Source organism: Euprymna scolopes, chromosome 22, assembly GCF_053919585.1.
Source record: "Euprymna scolopes isolate OS-2025 chromosome 22, ASM5391958v1, whole genome shotgun sequence".
Classification (NCBI taxonomy): domain Eukaryota; kingdom Metazoa; phylum Mollusca; class Cephalopoda; order Sepiida; family Sepiolidae; genus Euprymna; species Euprymna scolopes.
In genome coordinates, this window is record NC_136503.1 from 7,276,560 (window position 1) to 7,297,601 (window position 21,042).

Consider the following 21,042-nt stretch of genomic DNA (forward strand, 5'->3'; position numbering starts at 1 on the left):
AATCTATGCCCCCCCCCTCGCCAAACTTTCACAAGAAAAACTCGTCTAGCTGTAAACACTATCAATAATTCCCCCCACTCTTTATCTGTGCCTAAACCTAAACGTAGATTCCATGAACAAAGCTTCTTTCTTAGAACTGCACGCCTGTGGAATTGTCTTCCGTTTTCCTGCTTTCCGGCTGACTACAATATGGTTGTCTTAAAGTCTAACGTAAATAAGTTCTTGATGAGCCGTTCCATATAAGTTAACAAATTTACCGAATTTTCATTACTAATGGTTACTATATTGTCCAATTTTTACTGTACACTCTTTAACCCTTATCCTTGAGTGGCCTCTTGGCCTTGATAATGTGGTGATGCCTATGCAAAAAAAAACTATGGAGGTGGAGGAGCTGTTGAAGCACGTCAGAGTGATGGCCAAGCATCCTGAAGACCTAGGGGAAATTGCAACCTCCTCTCCTAGTGATGTTCCCAGTGAAAAAGCAAAGTTGTTGAAGAAACAAGGCCTGGGATTTGTTATGCGATGCTTCATATGTCAGTTTTGTCGTCGGCTTGCTCCAATCATCAGACTTCAATTGCATTAAACCATAAAAACGCAGGTATCATTCAAACACGGTAGTGTTTGAATGATATGGTTAAGTGTTAGTTTTACTCATTTAGAACTGCTTTAAAGCTTCACCGCTCACTCATTTAGAGGTAGACCCTGATAGAGTGACTGCGAAGAGCCCAACCCTAACATCATCTGGTTGCCAGACAAGGCACATTAGCAGGCGTTGTCCGTAGTTTCAGGGAAACAAGTAAAGGGGTGCTATTGCGCCAGTAGTCACCCCTTCTTCAAGGGAGTTCGTTGCCACAGATAGTGGTAGCTGTCAATGGGAAGAAGACTAGAGCTCTCGTGGGCACCGGCTGCACGATTACGCTCGTCAAGGCAAGTATCGCCAAATGTTGGAAAGGAGGCAGCAATGTCAAAGCGGTGGATGGTGAGGTGTTGCGGAGAGGCCGTCGCGAAGATCACGGTGAGGAATGTACCCCTGCAAGTTTGAGTGATTGTACTGGAACAACTCGTCGCGGAAATCGATATAATACTGGGCCTAGATGTCATAGACCTGAGGTGGTGTGTATAATTCAGGAAGTCATTTCGGATGTCAAGAAGGAGTAGCCTGTGAAAAGAGAATGGCACATAGGGAGGAGCAAGGAAGGCGTAACTTGGTGCGATGCTATCAGTCCGGCACTGAGGGCCGTGTTGGAAATAGGGGGAGCAACAGCAGAAGATGCCGCTTGGCTCCGCAAGAAAAATAATCATACCCACATCATTGTTGCAGAACTTGATTCTACAATGAAGGGCATCAACTTAGCTTTGAAGTGTGGCCTGCAAGTAATAGAAATCAGAACAGGCTCTGCGACTGTGGCATTGTGGATTAAGTCGGTAGAGTTAGGGGACAGGAAGATTAAGACGAAAGGGCAGCTGAGATGCTCATTAAGCGGTGACTTGGAACGCTTGGAAACTTGATCAAAGAGTTCGAACTAGAAATATGTCACACTAGTTCAATCGCAGAGGAGCAAAGCTGACATGTTGACTAGAGTAAAGAAGGCATGGCTGCAGGAGAAAACAGATCGAATCTTCGTGTGGGAAAAACCTGAAAGACCTGCATGATATGCATCATTTTGGGAAGGAAAGAACGCTCTATTCAGCGAGTATGGTAACCCGAACGTTAAGATGGAAGATGTCCAGAAGGTGGTAAAACAATGCAAGGAGTGTCAATTGATTGACCTTGCGTCAGCCAGGTATGAGAAGGGGGAGCTGCACGTTAAAGAGAACTGGAGGCGACTGACTATAGATGGCACACGCTACCACCATGGACCCTATTTGACGATGATTAACTGTGAGCCAGGGAAAGTGGCGATCTAGTGGAAAGTAAGGGCGGAAATGGTGAACGAGATGGTGAGAGTTGTTTAGGAGTGTTTATGGAGAGAGGGGCCAGTAAAAGAGATCTTAATGGGTAACGGTACAACCATTATGTTCAGAAGCTCTTAGGGATCTTTGTGAGAAATAGGGTGTCAAGCAGTACTTTAGGTCCGCGTATCGCCAGAGTGGGAACGGCATCATCGAAAGAAATCATCGGACCACAAGGGTTGTGGCAGAAAGAGGTCGAATTTCACCATAAGAGACCATTTTCTAGTATAATATGGCCCCATAGAATGGCCAAGATGGAACATCCGTGCCATATAGGTCCGTCTTTACATACGAATGGCGACATCCACTGATTAGGACGGAAGGAAAAGAACAGCGGCAAACGAAGATCGCTGTGGTTGAAACCATCTAACGCTCGCTACACGACGCGACGGGGCCGGGAAACGTGACTGGTGTGCTAACTCAGAATAATGTGGCTGTTAATATAGTTCCACGTACTGGACATACAGAGAGTTTCGCTGGCATCAGATAATGAGGTAGAAGAAATCCGTCAAGAAGAACGCACGCAAAGGCCGCAGCGCGAACGAAATATCCCAGCCGGAATGACGAACTACGAAACCGATCTTTGATCTTTTAGATTAAGGGGGCGTGTGGTAAAATGAGTTACCTTCCCCCGGCCGTAAACTGAAAAGAAAAGTATAACGGGGAAAGATGGCGTCTTTTATCAGTTTCGGCAACAGGAAAGTCTCGTGAAGTCGCGAGATTTCACATGTTACACATGCAAATTAACATGCGGCTTGCATAAAAGCCTCCGTGGTTGGGGTGGGGTGGACAATCGGATAGTAGCTCGGTCGAGAATGTAGCACAAATCCATGATCTAAAAACCTCAAATTTGCGCCAACTGGCTCTGTGTAAACAAAAAGAATATACTCATAATTTGGAACTCATGGGTGTTCGTTGAGATTGATTCATTTTGTCCTTTCTACCATACAAACCTTTTTTCCTATCTTCGCTAATAATTTATGGTCTTTTGACCACGTTTTTTTAATGTTTGCCTCTCCCCTTTGCTGACGATCATTTTGATAAGTGTCGGCCTAAAGATGTCTTGATAGAGATTTTTTCTACCCTACCCATTATTTACCCACTTTTGTTTAATTTATGTTTTTATACATTGGATTAGAGCTAAGGAAAAAAGAATAAAAGAAAAAATACTTTAAAAGTGTATTTTTTTCTTTAAAAATTTTTTATTCTTTAATATTATGTGGTTAAGCTAAAAAAACGTTCAACAATTAATAATGGCAGTTCGCCCAGTATTATTCAAATGTCTTATTAAATTATTTATACATAATAGCTTGCTTTAAAGTTTAAAATGCAAAAGTCAAGTAGCATGTTTCAATTGTACTCAAAGCAGAAACATTTCGAGCGCGCCCCTGTCATATCAAATAACCTACTGTTATTTTATATACCTGGCATTACTGTTTGTGCAGTGATAAAAACTTAAATGTGAGTTTCAAATAAAAAGTCAAGTATCATTGTTAATTTTTGCTTTAAACAGAAACATTTTAGACGTACCCCTGTCATATCAAAGATCACACTGTTGATTTTATATGTTCGGCCTACCGGCTATGTAAGATGTTAGCTTTAGTCAAAATTGCCTGTTTCTTCTTTCCTCGGATTATTTCGATTATCAATTATCGATACTTATCGAAGACATTCTGGCACAAACACTATCTAAGAACACTTTTAAACACATACCTTCGTGTGAAATTTCATAAAAATTTACCTAGCCGTTTTCGAGTCCATAGGCAACAAACTCACAGACATGCAGATACACAGCCACACATAGATACACAGTCACAAAAAGTTAATTTTATATATATATATATATATATATATATATATATATATATATATATATATATATATATATATATATATATATATATTCGTTCCAAAAATAATAAGTTCTATGTTTTGGGTTTTGGATTTAAAAGTTGGAGAAATACGTATACGAAAGTGGTGCTCCAGAATTTATTTTCCTGTGTAGCCACAAGTATTCCCAATGCACTTTTGCTAAGAATTCAATCTCTGTTTCAAACGTATGTCCATGGCAAGATTTAATTTTTTAGATTCTCGCACCGTCAACATCTATAACAGAGAGATCAAACGTTCAGGTAATAAATGCATAAGTTTAGTCATCATAACGAGACTAGTTGCAATCCTATCTGAGACATTCGAGCAGAATAAAAATAGAAGACATTACTTTTGGAACGTCCCTCGTGTATATATATATATATATATATATATATATATATATATATATATATATATATATATATATATATATATATAGCAAAACCGATAATTAGTAAAAACCTGAAGAAGATATTCAATACTATTGTAGAGCAAATATATATTTTTTATTTTATTACCGTTTTATCTGTTTAGTGACTCGTGTTTCTGCTACCGAATCGTATCAACGATCCAGCAACTTCGTCAGACTTGAACAGAAGTGGTTATTATGATTTGGAAAGACGATATTAGAAAAAGACGACGGAAAAAAGGGGAGAATCTCAATTTGGATCTGATAACATTAAAGTTTAAAGATTTAATAATTAAATAAATAAACATGAGTTTAAAAACTTTAGCCAGATACGACACGGATTTCGAGTATATGGAGATGGAAGAGAGAGATGTAGAGAGGAAGAGGGTAGGTGGATAGAGAAAATGGGAAAGGTAAGTGCTGAATGAAGAAAGGGAAATACAAATGAAACAGGTGGGTATTTATCACTATTGAGCTGTTTGGTTGTTGTCGCGATGTCATGTGGAATTTGACACGTTAAGGATTTATGCGGATTGGTGGGGGGCTTTTAAGTGAATTACCTTTATAAATGTATTTCTGTAGAGTTTTTTTAAGAAATTAAGTAATTTAAAGTAAATTAAAAATTAAATTAAAATTGCTGGGCATGGATTGAATAGGTATAATTCTAAAATATGCATGTAGGTAAATATAGATAATAACAACAACAACAACAACAACAGCAATAATAATAATAATAATAATAATTATAATAATAAATTAAAATATATATAATAAAATAAAATAAAATAATAATGATAATAATAAAAATACTAATGATAATAAAAATAATAATGATAATAATAAAAACAATAATAGTAACAGAGAGCGATACTAATAATAGAATGATAAAGATGGAAATAATAGCAAAAATGAAAGTAAAGGAAATAGGGTAATATATATATATATATATATATACATGCATACATACATACATACATACATACATACATACAAATACATGCATATATATGAAAATAGAGATTATATATATATATATAAATATGACTAAGTATAATCAACTAGGCGAGTTCAGTGCCAAATGCAACTCATATACATACATTGTACACAGAAGCAAACATATATATGCATACAAACACACACACATATGTATATATGCATACACACAAGTATATATGCATACATATAGCATACATATACAAACATATGCATACACATACCGAACTATAAATACATATACACAAATCTAAAAAAGATATAAATATATATATATATATATATATAAAATAAAAATTAAAAAAAAGATAATAATATTAATAAAAATGGGGTAGTATAAAAGTGGGATAAATAAGTAAGTACAGGGTGACCCATAAAAAACGGGATTCAGCTCTAATTAGACCTCGTTTCTTAGTGTTTTGTCCGAATGAAATGAAACTTTGATTCAAAATATCACATCAAAACACTAGGGTCTTTGGCCTTCTTTTTCTTTTTCTCTCCGTTCTACAGCATATGTTCTAGATGGCCTCTTTTTTTTGGGGGGGGGGGAGTCACCCTGTATAATTAATTAGTTTAGTTTAGTGCCAAATATATCACATATCCATGTGTACACAAGTACATATACGTGCGTACACATAAATATATATCCATACAGACATATACGCAAGTATACACAAATACAAGCATATGCATACACATATATAAATACATATACATGTATACAAACAGGCATATAAAAGTGCATACACACATGCATATGGACACACATACGCACATATATATGACTCATGCATACAATCACCTATATTCAACAAACATAAACTATTCTATCAGAATGCTCTTAGGAAAAGTGGATACCCAAATCCCACCATTAATTACACTACACCGAATTCCTCAAATACTTAATAAAAAGAAAAGTAATTTGGTTTACTCCCCCCCATTCAATATAATGGTCCAAAACAAACTAGGCAAAAAAAATTCTAACTTATAAACACACACTTCCCACCTAATCACACACTACAGGAAATATTTAATAAAAATACAATGAACCTTAGCTACAACTATATATATATATATATATATATATATATATATATATATATATATATATATGTGTGTGTGTGTGTGTGTGTGTGTGTGTGTTTGTATGCATATATATGTTTGCTTGTGTGTACAATGTACGTATATATATTGCATTTGGCAGTAAGCTCGCCTAGTAAATTATACTTACTTATATTTATTTATATTTATTTATATAGATCCCATCTCTATTTTCAAATACTTGTAGAACAGAAGAAGGCTAACATGCTTGCCAGTCGGTTTGTCTCAAATTCCACACTGGACCCTTCCAACCACCCCACTTCCTGACCTGTCTTAATGAATCTTGCTTTCCTGACGGCTGGAAAACTGCTTCTGTGGTACCAATTTCCAAGAATTCTGGCGAAAGAACTGACCCATTAAATTATCGCCCCATTAGCCTCCTCCCACTTTTCGCCAAAATATTTGAGTCCATAATTAACCAAGCTCTACAGATGCTAAACTTCTGATTGACCAAAAATATGGATCTAGGCAAGCCCGTTCCACAAACTCTAATCTCTGAACGTATAACTAGACTAGACAAAGTAGGGGAGGGTAGAGAGGTAACTCTAGATATATCTAAGGCTTTTGACAGGGTATGGCATGAAGGTCTTCTTAGGAAAATCAGATCATACGGTATCACTTGAAGAATACTTACATAATTAAATCCTTTTTAGATAAGAGAAAAATCCAGGTTGTCCTCGACGGTCGTACATCTAAACAATATGATATAAATGCGGTAGTGCCTCAAGAGTCTATCCTTGGACCTTTATCATTCCTAATATTCATAAATGACTTCCCTGGCAACATTGTCTATGAGATGGGTATGTATGCTAATTATTCATAGTGTTTTTTCTATCCACTATTGTCTTAATCAACGTCAATATATATATAAATGGATTTTTTTTCAGATTGTTTTTCAAAAAATGTCTCTTGTGAAAGAAAAAAATTAAATAAAAATCTTTATTGTACGAATGTTTCACTCTTGTAGGCAATTGTTTTTTTTTAATTTCATTTTCCAGTTGAGTAGTCACGGACGAGACCACGTGACGATTGCCAACATTTAGTATAACTTAAACTCAACCTTATTTATCGTATAAATATTTTTGCTGGAATTGGTTTCCCTGATATTTTTGTAGTCAGAATTATTTCTAGAAAGGCATCGGGTACTTTACGAAAAGGACCACGACGAGGTTGCCAACATCTTAAGTGGAAGTGATTTTTGTGGTGCGAGATGGACTCGAATTTGAAAACCTAGGTCGTGAATCCGTGTCATTAACCACCACCACCTCCCACTTAGATTAGTAATCGAAATAAAAACTGTGTATCTCATCCCAAAATTTACACTCACTTTAACAGTCACTAATTCACTTTTTTTTCGTTTTACTTCAATAAGTTCTCAAAGATCAAGGTGCCTCTACTTGCGGCTTACTTACTTGGTTTCTTTATAAGATATATGGATATCAAAGGGTTTAAGTTTTTTTTTCTTCTTTTCAAATTTTAAGTAAGAAGAACAGTAAAGAATAAGAATAATTTATTCCTATCACCAATAAACCTCTTAATTATGCTATAGATTTTTTAAAAATCTTTGCTTAGTCTTGATAGATTCCAAGATCAGAATTCTTCTGGTCTGGTGGAGTATCGAAATTAACCTTGTTACGTATAGTAACAAGAAGAATCAGATAAATTAAGAGGGATGATAAGTAGCCGAACTTCGGGAAATTCCGCAATCTGTTGTATATTGCTGCTATGTTTTAACAATGTTTTCATTCTATAGAATACATGAACGCAATCCCCAAAATATTTTTGTAGCACATTTGTTCAACTTGAAACATTTATTGAAACTTGATATTTATATAAGTACTGTGGTTATTTTAGCTTCAGAATAAATCCGGTTATCAGGGGTTATCTCCGAAACATCCTTTTGTTTTCACCATAATATTGCTGGAAATTCCATATAAAAAAATAAATAACAAGCACGAAGACTTATCAAAACAAGGTTCTTTACGTAAATCAAATATCATCACTTCTAAGTTGCCCGTTCTATCATTGTTTGAGTGATTTGGCTCTGTACCAAAACGACGACTTTTTCAAACATCCTTTTGTTTTCACCAGAATATTGCTCAAAATTCCACGTTAAAAACAATAAATAAGCACAACCATTTACTAAAACAAGGTTCTTTACGTAAATCAAATATCATCACTTCTCAGAAATAAAACCTCTTATAGACAGTCATGCAGAGAATTAAGAATAGCTGATCCAAGCTTTATCGGTCCTGCACGGTCAGTCGATTTGGAGAGGAGAGCATATTCTCCATGGATGTATACGTATTATCTGGATTAATCGGACTAGTGTTCTAATCTTAAATGTGATTTGCACAACGTTTCTGTCGATGTAGCCCCAAGATGAGAACAGTAGTCCGATTAATCCAAATAATACGAATAACCAATCCTCATCTAAAAATTCAGAAATGGATGCGTACAATAAAAATAAATGGGAAGTTTCCGATATTTTGTGAGCAATTATTGATTTAATGTATTATTATATGAAAAATGTTAGTTTCCTTTTTTTAATTGATTTAATTATTGATTTAATGTATTATTATATGAAAAATGTTAGTTTCCTTTTTTAATTGATTTTTTTATTGATTTAATGTATTATTGTATGAAAAATGTTAGTTTCCTTTTTTAATTGATTTAATTATTGATTTAATGTATTATTATATGAAAAATGTTAGTTTCCTTTTTTAATTGATTTAATTATTGATTTAATGTATTATTATATGAAAAATGTTAGTTTCCTTTTTTAATTGATTTTTTTATTGATTTAATGTATTATTATATGAAAAATGTTAGTTTCCTTTTTTAATTGATTTAATTATTGATTTAATGTATTATTATATGAAAAATGTTAGTTTCCTTTTTTAATTGATTTTTTTATTGATTTAATGTATTATTATATGAAAAATGTTAGTTTCCTTTTTTAATTGATTTAATTATTGATTTAATGTATTATTATATGAAAAATGTTAGTTTCCTTTTTTAATTGATTTAATTATTGATTTAATGTATTATTATATGAAAAATGTTAGTTTCCTTTTTTAATTGATTTTTTTCAACTAGCGGAACCCGTGAAGTTCCACAGTTGTATCCACAATCTGTTGTATATTGCTGTCGTGCTTAAAAATATTCCCACTCTATAGACGTCCGACACGAATGCAGTTCCCACAATATTATCGTAAAGCCTATTTGTTCAAATCAAAATGAATTTAACTAAGTACTATGCTTTTATAATATAATGGATTATGAGTGTCTATCTCCAAAACTATTGTAGGAGCTTGTGACACATTTCATTCTATAGACTTTCGGCGTGAACTACGGTATTATTAATGTACAATCTTTGGACTGAGCAAACACTACATTTTGTCCATTGGCAAAGCACATGAAAATGCAGTTTCGTTCGCGTTTAAAGCTTGACAACAATATCAGATGAAATAATAATAAATAAAAATAAATGAGAAGTAATAGAACAAACGTGGAATTATCTTAGCGTATTACTATAAAAATTACTATAAAAATTACTATAAAAATTACAATAAACATTACTATAAAAATTACAATAAAAATTACAATAAAAATTACTATAAAAATTACTATAAAGATTACAATAAAAATTACTATAAAAATTACAATAAAAATTACTATAAAAATTACAATAAAAATTACAATAAAAATTACTATAAAAATTACTATAAAGATTACAAAAAAAATTACTATAAAAATTACAATAAAAATTACTATAAAAATTACTATAAAAATTGCTATAAAAATTACTATAAAAATTGCTATAAAAATTACAATAAAAATTACAATAAAAATTACAATAAAAATTACTATAGAAATTACAATAAAAATTACAATAAAAATTACTATAAAAATTACAATAAAAATTACAATAAAAATTACTATAAAAATTACAATAAAAATTACAATAAAAATTACAATAAAAATTACTATAAAAATTACAATAAAAATTACAATAAAAATTACAATAAAAATTGCTATAAAAATTACAATAAAAATTACAATAAAAATTACAATAAAAATTACTATAAAAATTACAATAAAAATTACAATAAAAATTACTATAAAAATTACAATAAAAATTACTATAAAAATTGGTTTCCTAATATCCGGATAGAAATCAGAAAACTTAAAAGCATTAATAAAATAAAAATGCCAACAAACCTTGCTGCTATCCTTATCTTGATTGTTATTATGTTCTACTGCGTTTCAACCGCTGTACGCTTCGGCCTTATTTGGTTGTCTTTTCTTCGTAGTAGATAACCCTCTGCTAATTTCGAACAAAATGCGTTGGAGTGTAGACTGTTGTTATTCCGTGTCAAAATATATATCGTATCGAATATGTTATTGGCGACGTCGTTATTAAATAGCAGGCGACTTTTACAGGAGTGTTTCCTTTCTTAAAATACAGTCGTTGATTAAGAGAAGGGGAAGAAAGGGAGAAAGAGAGAGAGAGAGAGAGAGAGAGTGAGAGAGTGGGTGGGGAATTGTGTGTGTCAGAGGGCTTATTAAACGAGGGGCGATATAGGAGTGTGAATTGAAAATTAAATCAAACTAAGAAAATGTTTTCAATTTTTACTTGATTCAAAGGGTGTTTTGCTTTATAAGCATGAATCGATATGCATGAATGCTCCGTGGAGAAGTAAACAATTAAGGTGAGAAATTTGTTTATCCTAATTTTTCTTTATGTAATATACATTTATGACTTTGCAGATTATATATATATATATATGTATATATATATGCATATATATATGTATATATATATGCATATATATATGCATATATGTATATATATATATATATATATATATATATATATATATATATATAAGCTTTTCATGAAGTTCGAGCTTTCATAACAGATATGCTCTTTGGCTTTTATTTAGATGAAAATGTTGTAGTATTAGTAACAATAATACTTTAATTAACGAAAACATCAGCGTATTTCTCTCTCTTCCTCTCTCTGAAACAATAAAAATGTAAAAAAATAAACAATGAAAAAAAAACAAAAAAACAAAAAGCAAATAACTGCTCAATTTTTGTCCCAAATATTTTAAATTACAAAACTTATAGCGTTCGCCGGCCGAGAGATTTGTGTTATCGTTTTTTTTTCCTACGGAATAACTTAAAATCAATTATTTCTTAACAACCTTTGCATTTACCAGAAACATAAACCGCAAATTTTATAGAATTAAAAACAAATATAGCGGTGAGAACACGCTAATCGAATGCCACCTGGAGCGTTCGTAAATGTGTATTCCGAAATTAATGTCTATTCCAGAATTAAATTTCAGCCAATTAAATTTGCCGGAAAGCGTGACATACAAAACAACGTATTAATATATAGATAATAATAATAATAATAATAATAATAATAATAATAATAATAATAATAATAATTATTATTATTATTATTATTATTATTATTATTATTATTATTATTCTACTTAATATTAGTTCAATTGACCTGTCATGAGGAAAGTATGCCAATAGGTTCCTCTCTCACTAACTGAAATAAATAAAGAATTCAGTTAGCATATGTAATTACAATTAACGTATGTAATTCTTAAGCAGCTCGGCTAATTTCCTCGTGTCAATCCCAACCTGATTTGAATGGAAATTGTCTACCCCGGAAGCTAACATTCGACGCTAGGTGGTGCATTTATTAGTATGACTATTTCAAAAGTATATTAAATGGAATGGCGTCGGCATTTTTTCTTTTGCAAAAGAATGTGGTCAGAGGTAGAATTCAAAATTGGAGAAAGCATTTATTTTGAGGAAAAATAGCAAGTGAATCACAAGCCGCAATTTGACAACAATAAATTCCAATAATAATTTTTTCAATAGTATTTTGAGGTGACCGAGAGCAAGTGTAGAAAGAAATGCAATTGGATAAATAAAGGCTTAACTAAGAATGTGTTTGGCTGACTGGCAAACCCAGTACGACGAGGATATATAAAAACACGAAGCAATATCAATTCCATATATATATATATATATATATGTATATGGAATCTTTTTTTACACAGTGGTCACCACTTATCAAGGCCCGGGAGCCACTCAGGGATAAGGGTTATTGCAAGTACATTACGTTAGTGTGGAGATTTGATGAAGTGTTTACTTAAGGGGGCGGTTCATTAGGAATTTGTTAACGTTGTACTTGAACACATCCAAGTTGTAGTCAAGTGGGAAGCAGGCCGACGGAACAGAGTTCCACAGGCGTGAAGTTCTAAGAAAGAAGCTTTGTTCATGGAATCTACGTTTTGATTTAGGCACAGATAAAGAGTGGGGGAAATTTTTCACAGTGGATTCAGCTAGACGGGTGTTTTTGTGAAAGATTGGCGAGAGGGGACTAGAGATTAGAGTTCAACGAGCACCTGCCATGGAAATAACGATAAAACAAGGATAGGCTCGCAACGTCTCTTCTGTGGGAGAGAGGTTGCAAGGTAGAGAAAATGGTATCCCCCACTAAGCCACGAAGTCTATTTTGTACTCTGTCAAGGCAGGATAGGCTGTTTTTAGCAGCTCCTGCCCAGATATGGCAGCAGTATTCCATCCTTGGACGTACTTGGCTTTTATATAGATAGAGAATTGCATCAGTAGTGAAATATCTTCTGGAGTGGTAGAAGGATCCCACCATCTTTCCAGCGACCTTGGCAACAGACTTGATGTACGTGTTCCATTTCAGATCAGGAGTAAAGGTCAAACCCAGAAGCTTGTCAAAACACGGGGCCTCACCCAGACGAGAGCCATCCATCCTAATTGATGCCAGATGGGTCTCAGAGCGTTGATGATGTAAGGATAGGAGTTTGGTTTTGGATGCATTAAAGGTAACCAGCTACGTCTTCCCCCACTGAACCACGCGCTCGAGATCAGAGGAGAGAGAATCAGAGAGAGCTTTGTCATTTACAGCCTTTGATGTGTTGCCGTAGATGGTCGTGTCATCAGCATAGATGTCAACGAATGATTTAAGTATGTGTTTAGGGAGGTCATTGATGTAGATCAGAAAGAGAGTTGGGCCCAGGATTGAACCCTGAGGGACTTCAGCATTAATACTGTGGGCCTCTGATTTTTGTCCATAGACCACTACTCTTATGGGCCTATCGGAGAGAAATGATTTAATGATTGAGAAAACATTTCCAGTTATACTGTAGCTGGAAATCTTGTGAAGTAGACCCTTATGCCATACCTTGTCGAAGGCTTTTGATATGTCAAGAGCAATTGCCCTAGAAAGGAAGCTTTTGTCAAGAGATTCACTAATCCTGTGAGATATAACCGTCAGCATATCTGCGGTAGATCTTGCAGAGCGGAAACCATATTGTGTGTCACTGAGAAGGTTGTTTCTGCTGAGGGGGTTGACTATTTCTCTATTTAATATGGATTCCAGCAACTTACTCATAACACACAGGAGACTTATTGGTCTATACTGAGAAGGAGATGACTTATCACCTGAATTCTTAAATACAGGGCAAATTGATGAGGTCTTCCAGGGAGTCGGAAAGCACTTCTCCTTAAGGCAACGTTTAAACAGTTTCGTAAGTATGGGAGCAAGTTCTGGTTGAAGCTTTTTTAACACTATAATTGGGATGCCGTTAGGGCCAGTTGCTTTACTGGAATCTAGGTTCTTGCTTAGCTTGGCGACCTCATGCACGGATATTTTTATGTTACCTTGCGTGTTCTGTGTTATAGGAGGAAATGTGGGGAGTTGATAGCCTTCGTCGCATAGGGTAGAATTAGCTGCAAAGTTCTTTGCAAATAGTTTGGCCTTGTCTGATGCTGACGAGATGACCTCTGGTCCATTGATAATGATTGGGATAGAACGCACACTTCTATTCAGGATCCTATTTGTTATTTGCCAAAATTGGTGGGAACCAAGCCGCTGATCAGCTACCTTGAATTTAACAGACTGGGCATATAGCTCTCTTGCATTTTTTATTACTCTTTTACAGTGGTTGCTGGCATTCCTGAAAGCAGCTTTAGTCTCAGTACATCTATTACGTTGGTAGCTATGGAAAAAGTGATTTCTGTGCGCGATAGCAGCAGCAGCAGCACATTCTGGGGAGAACCATGGCTGGCTGTTAGGTCTTTGTTGGAAATTTTTAGATGGTATGAATTGGTCTATGCCTACAATTAACCGTTCGGTCAGATCTGATACTATAGAGGACACTTCCTTTTTAAACATGGAGTGCAGAGGTAAATCAGATATGAATGTACGGAAGCTATCCCAGTCAGCCATAGAGTATCGGTATACAGTACGGTGGAGGGGTACGTCTGGGGACTTATTACATTTCGTTTTTATCTTAACAATTATCTTCGTGTTTTTATATATCCTCGTCATACTGGGTTTGCCAGTCAGGCAAACACACACACACACACACACACACACACACACACACATATATATATATATATATATATATATATATATATATATATATATATATATATATATATATATATATACACTGGCATTTCAGCCCGGCATTGCCCGGGTGTTTGGAGTTGTATGTTGAGCAAAAAACAAAAAACAAAAACAAAAAAAAATGTCATTTTTTTTTAACTTTGATCCCTATTATGACCCCTTAACATTTATTGTTTTGTGCTTAAATCAAGTTATTAAGTTAGATCCATGTCCAAAGAACTTATATCTAAAATTTCAAGTGTTTAAACCCAAAATTATCGGAGGAGTTTGGTAGAGTTTTCAAACGTCAAATCGTTGAACTTTTACCTCTTAATAGCCAAATTTCTGGCCGAACACGGATTACAAACATTTTTCCAAATCTCTGTACCCGGTATATCAAATTTCGAGTCTGTAGACTGAAAATTGACAGAGTTATTGCTTTGGAAAATGTACACAGGCAGACAGACATACACACAGACACGTTCACTTTTATAGATTAAACAAAAATATATACGTATAGATAAATATATATGGAAACAATTTTGTGTTTACTGCACACTTTTTTACGCAAATATTATGAAAGTATAAATCATGTAGAATATCTGCATTAATATAATTAAACGTAATATTTAACTAAAGATGATTATCCCAGAAGAAAACCGAAAAAACTAATAGGGAATTAATTAAAATGAATGTTTAAAAGAATATGCAAATTAGCTATATCTTTTGCTAGTGAATGCAATTCTACGAACCATATATAATAACATGGTGTTTTATTTTTCAATAAATAGAAAAGAGGGGGTTTAATATGAATATCAATACACACAAAAGAAAAAGGAATTCATAGGAGTATATATATATATATATATATATATATATATAGTAATTTTGAAAATATATATGGCAATTAAGATGTACAGAATTTTCCGTGTTTCATCCTCGTTAAGATTCGTCAGGCTAATGCACGGAATTGATGTTGCTTCGTATTTTTATATATCCTCGTGGTACTGGGTTTTCCAGTCAGCCAATCAGGTTCTTGGTTATGCATTTATTTACCCAATTGTATTTCTTTCTACACTTGCTACCAGAGTATTTGTTTATTTGTTCATTTTTTGATTATTATTATAATTATCATTATTATTTTTGTGATACACACACACACATACACACACACACACATATATATATATAATACTAAATGGAAATCTCATGGCTGTTTTTCTAATCATTCTATTGCTAATGGAGATTAAATCTGTCTTAAACCGAAACTATTTAATACCTCTTACATCTGAAGGCGAAACTATAGCCTGCTCTTTTTAGTTATGACCGGGTAAAAGTCTTGAGTAATTCGTCGCGTAAGTGCTATGTAATACTCAGTTGTAAATGATTATCTTCTGGAGGTTGAATGCTCAATTTTGAATACTAGCGACACTGAAAATACAATTTTGAATTATTTTAGACTTCTACGCCTTATTTGTTGGCCGATTAAGAACATTAAATAAAGGACCCGTTCAAAATTCCGGTCAGAGTTCGGCACAACTGACGAAGGTCGGAGGTTACATCTGGAAACCTTGTGATAATGTTAAAGATGTGAACCGTATTCTGAATAATCCGAATAATACAAATTATCGATGCTCATCTTAAAACTTTCGAAACTGTACTATTACTATAATTGAATTCTTAATCCCGTATACTATACGGTTAAAGCCTATTTTATTGTTTCAATACTCAATTTCAGAAGGAGAGTAGTGTAGTCATGTTCTCATAATATCTCATTTTTCAGATAGGCAATCTAATATATGCTCCGTGATCAGTCGTTTACCGAGGCAAAATACCGCTCAAGGCTCTATTCATAAGATTCACCCCTTTTTGAAAAACAAGGATAAATAAATAAATAAATATTTTGACTTATGCTTATTAAAAAAACAATGAATTTAAAAAGCAAAAACTATTTTATTTTAATTAGTTGACAAACAAATGTATTAAATTTTGACTTTGCGAGGTTTTGTAGAAGAAATAATTGTCTGTGAAATGGGTATATATGCTGATGACACCACGCTCTATAACAGACACGACAGGAAAACAAATCAACACACATCTAAGAAAATGGCAGAAACATTAGAGGATGACCTCCAATCTGTAGTAGAATGGGGACAAAAATGGACGATCACATTCAATGCTGCTAAGACTAAACTTGTTTTCTTTAATAATTACAAGAAACCTTCTCTACCACCAATAGCAATGGTCAAAGACTCTTTATCTGAAAGTACATCTTTTAAACTCCTCGGTCTAACGGTCACAGGAAACATGAGTTGGAACAATTACATTGAGAGGCTCTCTCTACGTGCTAGAAAGCTACTAACGCCCGAAAGTATCCTGTACCTCTATAAGGCTACCATACGCGCATATATGGAGTATTGTTGTCATATTTAGGCTGGTGCATCTGCTACTAGTCTCTCACTCTTAGACAAGGTTCAAAAGAGAGTCGCCAACTTGATAGGTCCTGAACTGTCATCTAAGCTTCAACCTCTGTCCCATCGACGAAATGTTGCATCCCTCTGCCTGTTCGACAAGTATTTTAACGGTGAATGCTCCAAAGAACTGCAAGCACTTGTACCCCCTCGATGTAAATACCCTCAACAAATCTGACAAAGGGCTAAATCCCACCCCTCTACAGTAGAGATCCCTAGATATAAGAGAGCCTTCTCTTCAGTAGTTTTTTTCACCGGAACCGCTAGACTTTGGAATTCCCTTCCGGGTCCCTGCTGCCTACACTGTACTGACATGCAGAAGTTCAAGTGTAACGTGAACCGACATCTTGCTACTCCACCCCCTACATAGTACTCCTGTAGCTTATATCCCTGATAGTAGCCTCCTACATTAAAGGGGCAATGTGCCTTGTTTGGGGTGAAAATCTAATAGAAAAAATGATAATCAACTCTATTTTGTATGGACTCTTCTAGATGGGACAGAGTTTCAGTAACATACTATTATGTATTTTGTAAATATATCACCTTGTATTATCGATACTTCAATGCCGCGACACTGGCGACAAGGGAATCAAACTAATCCCGACACAAAATAATCCGGACTTATGTTGCACACAACACTGGCTTGTATCAAATACAACATAGCCATTACTACAGCTGAATGCTGAATTTTCGAAAAAAAACTAAGGTGCTCGGAAAAAATAATCTCGGCAATAACAGCGAGAAATTAAAAGTCATGTTGGATTTTTAACACAAATCTGAGAAAGTAAGACACTATAACGACATAAATTGGGATAAAAAACAACTTTTCCTTGTTATGTGGGACGAAAAAAATTCAGGCTAAGGTTTGACCTTTAGATTATTCTACCACAAAAAAGAGAAAAGAAAACTTTACAAAAATATATATCGATTTTTATTTTTATTTTTTACATGGAGGTCACCACTTATCAAAGTAAATTATATATATATATATATATACAAAATATACAAAAATGTAGTAGTTTATTTTAAGTGACGAAAAATGGAGGAATTTAGAAGTGCTATGTTAGAAATAAGTAAGCAGCAACAAGAACAATAGCTTCGACTAGAAAAGAAAAACAAATAGAAATTCCAAGAAACACAAATAGAACAAGATGGAAAAGAAGACTAATTTCAGGAATGATAACTGGGTTATTTGAGGAAATATATTTTCATACACAGCGGAAACAGAAAATTTATACGAGTTATCGAGTAGAGGTACAAATGATGAAGATGAGAGGGCCTTTTCACAAAACCATATTGGTGATTTTAATTACGATCATGAAAACGAAGTTACGTTTACTTCCTATTTTAGATAATACGAAATATCTTGTGAACTGGACTGATTCGAAAAAAGCCTGTTTTTATTAACAATTTTGCGTATTGTTGAACATACCAAAATCGTCAATTATATATTGCCACAAAACAAGACCAGAAAACTTGTTAGATAGGAGCATTGGGGTGGGTCGATTTTTCACTTTTTAAAAAATGAACTTGGTTAAACCCAGGAAAATTGTGTATTAGTGTATTAAATACTTGTACAAAAAATTATATCTCTAACTTGCACCGTTATTTGAGGAAATGACATTAAAGATCATCTACATAAACGAATTGAAAAAATTTTGTTTTTTAAATATTTACCTTATAAATTGGTTAGAATAATTATTAATTTCAATATTTAAACCAAAAATATTGTTTTGCTTTATTAAAATATAATGAATAATGTAAAACAGATAAAAATAACTATAAAAAAAAATCGACTCCCATTACCATCAACAACTCCGACATTCGTCTTTTAACCTCCTTAATTAAAATGAAACAGTAAAGTAATAACATCTTTAAAGATTGAAAGAACAGGTAATTTATTTTATTATAAATAAAAAACAAATAAGAAAACAAATGTGTACTCTCTTGATTAACACATTGCATTATTTTGCTATACGTAAGATCCCTTAAAAGCACAAAAAGGTCTTATTTGACGACATAACATCTTTGCAATTATATGCCGTGTCTTTTTTCAAACTTATACACTGATTCAGAAGTTCCGGTTCCTAATTTAACTGTCTTTTAAAAAAATTTGAGAATGTGAGGACAACTCTAGTTTCTCAGGATTAGTACTTATTTAACGGCAAAAGTTAAATGCGCTTCTCGCTTCCAGTACACCCGAATTCAAGTTTATACTCTCCTTCGGAAACAAACAAAACCTTTATAGCTTATTCCTACATTAATACATTCTTTGCTGTGTGCGATCTGCTATTTGCATATTACAACGCAGTTATTAGCAAAAAAAATCCCCTGTTAGGAATAATAACACCGCTGCAAAAGGAAGATACTAACAGAATCGTATAGAATAGATTAAGTTTTAAAAATTAACAACAAAACCGGAGTATCCAACATTGCAAATCATTCAAATATTTAGCATCATTTATTATCCGTAAAGTCGGCGATTTACAAATAAAATAATTCGGTACATTTCGTTACAGAAAAGAGTTCCATATTTCCGTCACAATCCCAACAAAAATACGAGAATCCAACAATGAAAATAAGTAAAATATTTAACATCATTTATTATCCGAAAAATCGGGGATTTATGAAATAAATAATTCTTTATATTTCCTCAGAGAACGGTTTCGTGTTTTCGTTAAAAACATAAATAACGGTTCTTGTTTTTCGAACCTAATAAAAGCATTTAAATAAACTGCAACCAACAACAAATCCAGGTAGGTAGAAGAGTAAATAATCTAGCCTTTGACACTTGTCAAAACGGTTACTTGCTACTTTTAGTTATTTTGGATGCATTTAATCCGTTTAATGCCTTAAGTTTTTTATTTTTACTTTCTTTTTTAAATTAGGGGATATTTTTAATACGTCAGTGTGTGTGCGTGCGTCTGTGTGCGTGGGAAGAAAAACGTTTTTATTGGTGGGGTTAAATTTTAAATTAGGTCCACCCCCACAATTTTCTTTTAAAGGTTTTCGACTATGCTGATTAAGACAACCCCATTCTAATTTTGCGGAGACAAGTACTTTTAGAGATCACTGGCTGCCAGGTTTGTACGCACACGCAATAAACAATTCTATTTCTCTACTACTGACACTGCAACTCTCATTTTTCGCATTTGCGAGTGAGGATGCTGACAACGATTATCACGGTAAAATTTGGGAGAAATATCCCCCTCCTCCCCAAAGAAAAGGCGGTGTTTTCTCCGACAGCCGTTCTAAACATGCGGATGTTTGGGGTGTCTATTCCGAACGCCGTTCTTAATATGAAGAGGTTGGTGGTGCCTATTCAGAAAGCTATTCTCAAGATAGACAAGTTTAGGATGTCTATTCCGAAAGCCGTTCTTAAGATGGGGAGTTTTTTTTTTTTTTAGTTTTTTTTTATTCAATTTTCACCCCAAACAAGGCATAGTGCCACTTTGAAGCAGGGGGCTACTATTAGGGACTTAATTTGCGGGGTCATTATGAAGGGAGAAGAGTAGAAAGATGTTTGTTAACATTACACTTGAACTTCTGCATATCATTGCAGTTGGGAAAGCAGAATCCCGGAAGGGAGTTCCAAAGACCCGCAGTTCTGGGGAAGAAACTATTGGAGTAAAAGGCTTTCTTGCACCTAGGGATCTCTACTGTAAAGGGATGAGACTTAGTAGCTTGTCGGGTTTGTCGGGGGTAGTTAAATCGAGGAGGTACAAGTGTTTGCAGTTCGTCAGAGCATTCACCATTAAAGTATTTGTAGAACAGGCAGA

The 21,042-nt window shown here is 33.8% G+C and overlaps 1 long non-coding RNA gene across 1 annotated transcript in view; it reads left to right on the forward strand.

Moving 5' to 3' along the window:
• Nucleotides 1-21,042, forward strand: part of LOC145243878 (uncharacterized) — a 313,790-nt gene that overhangs the window by 209,301 nt on the left and 83,447 nt on the right. The window lies entirely within an intron of this gene.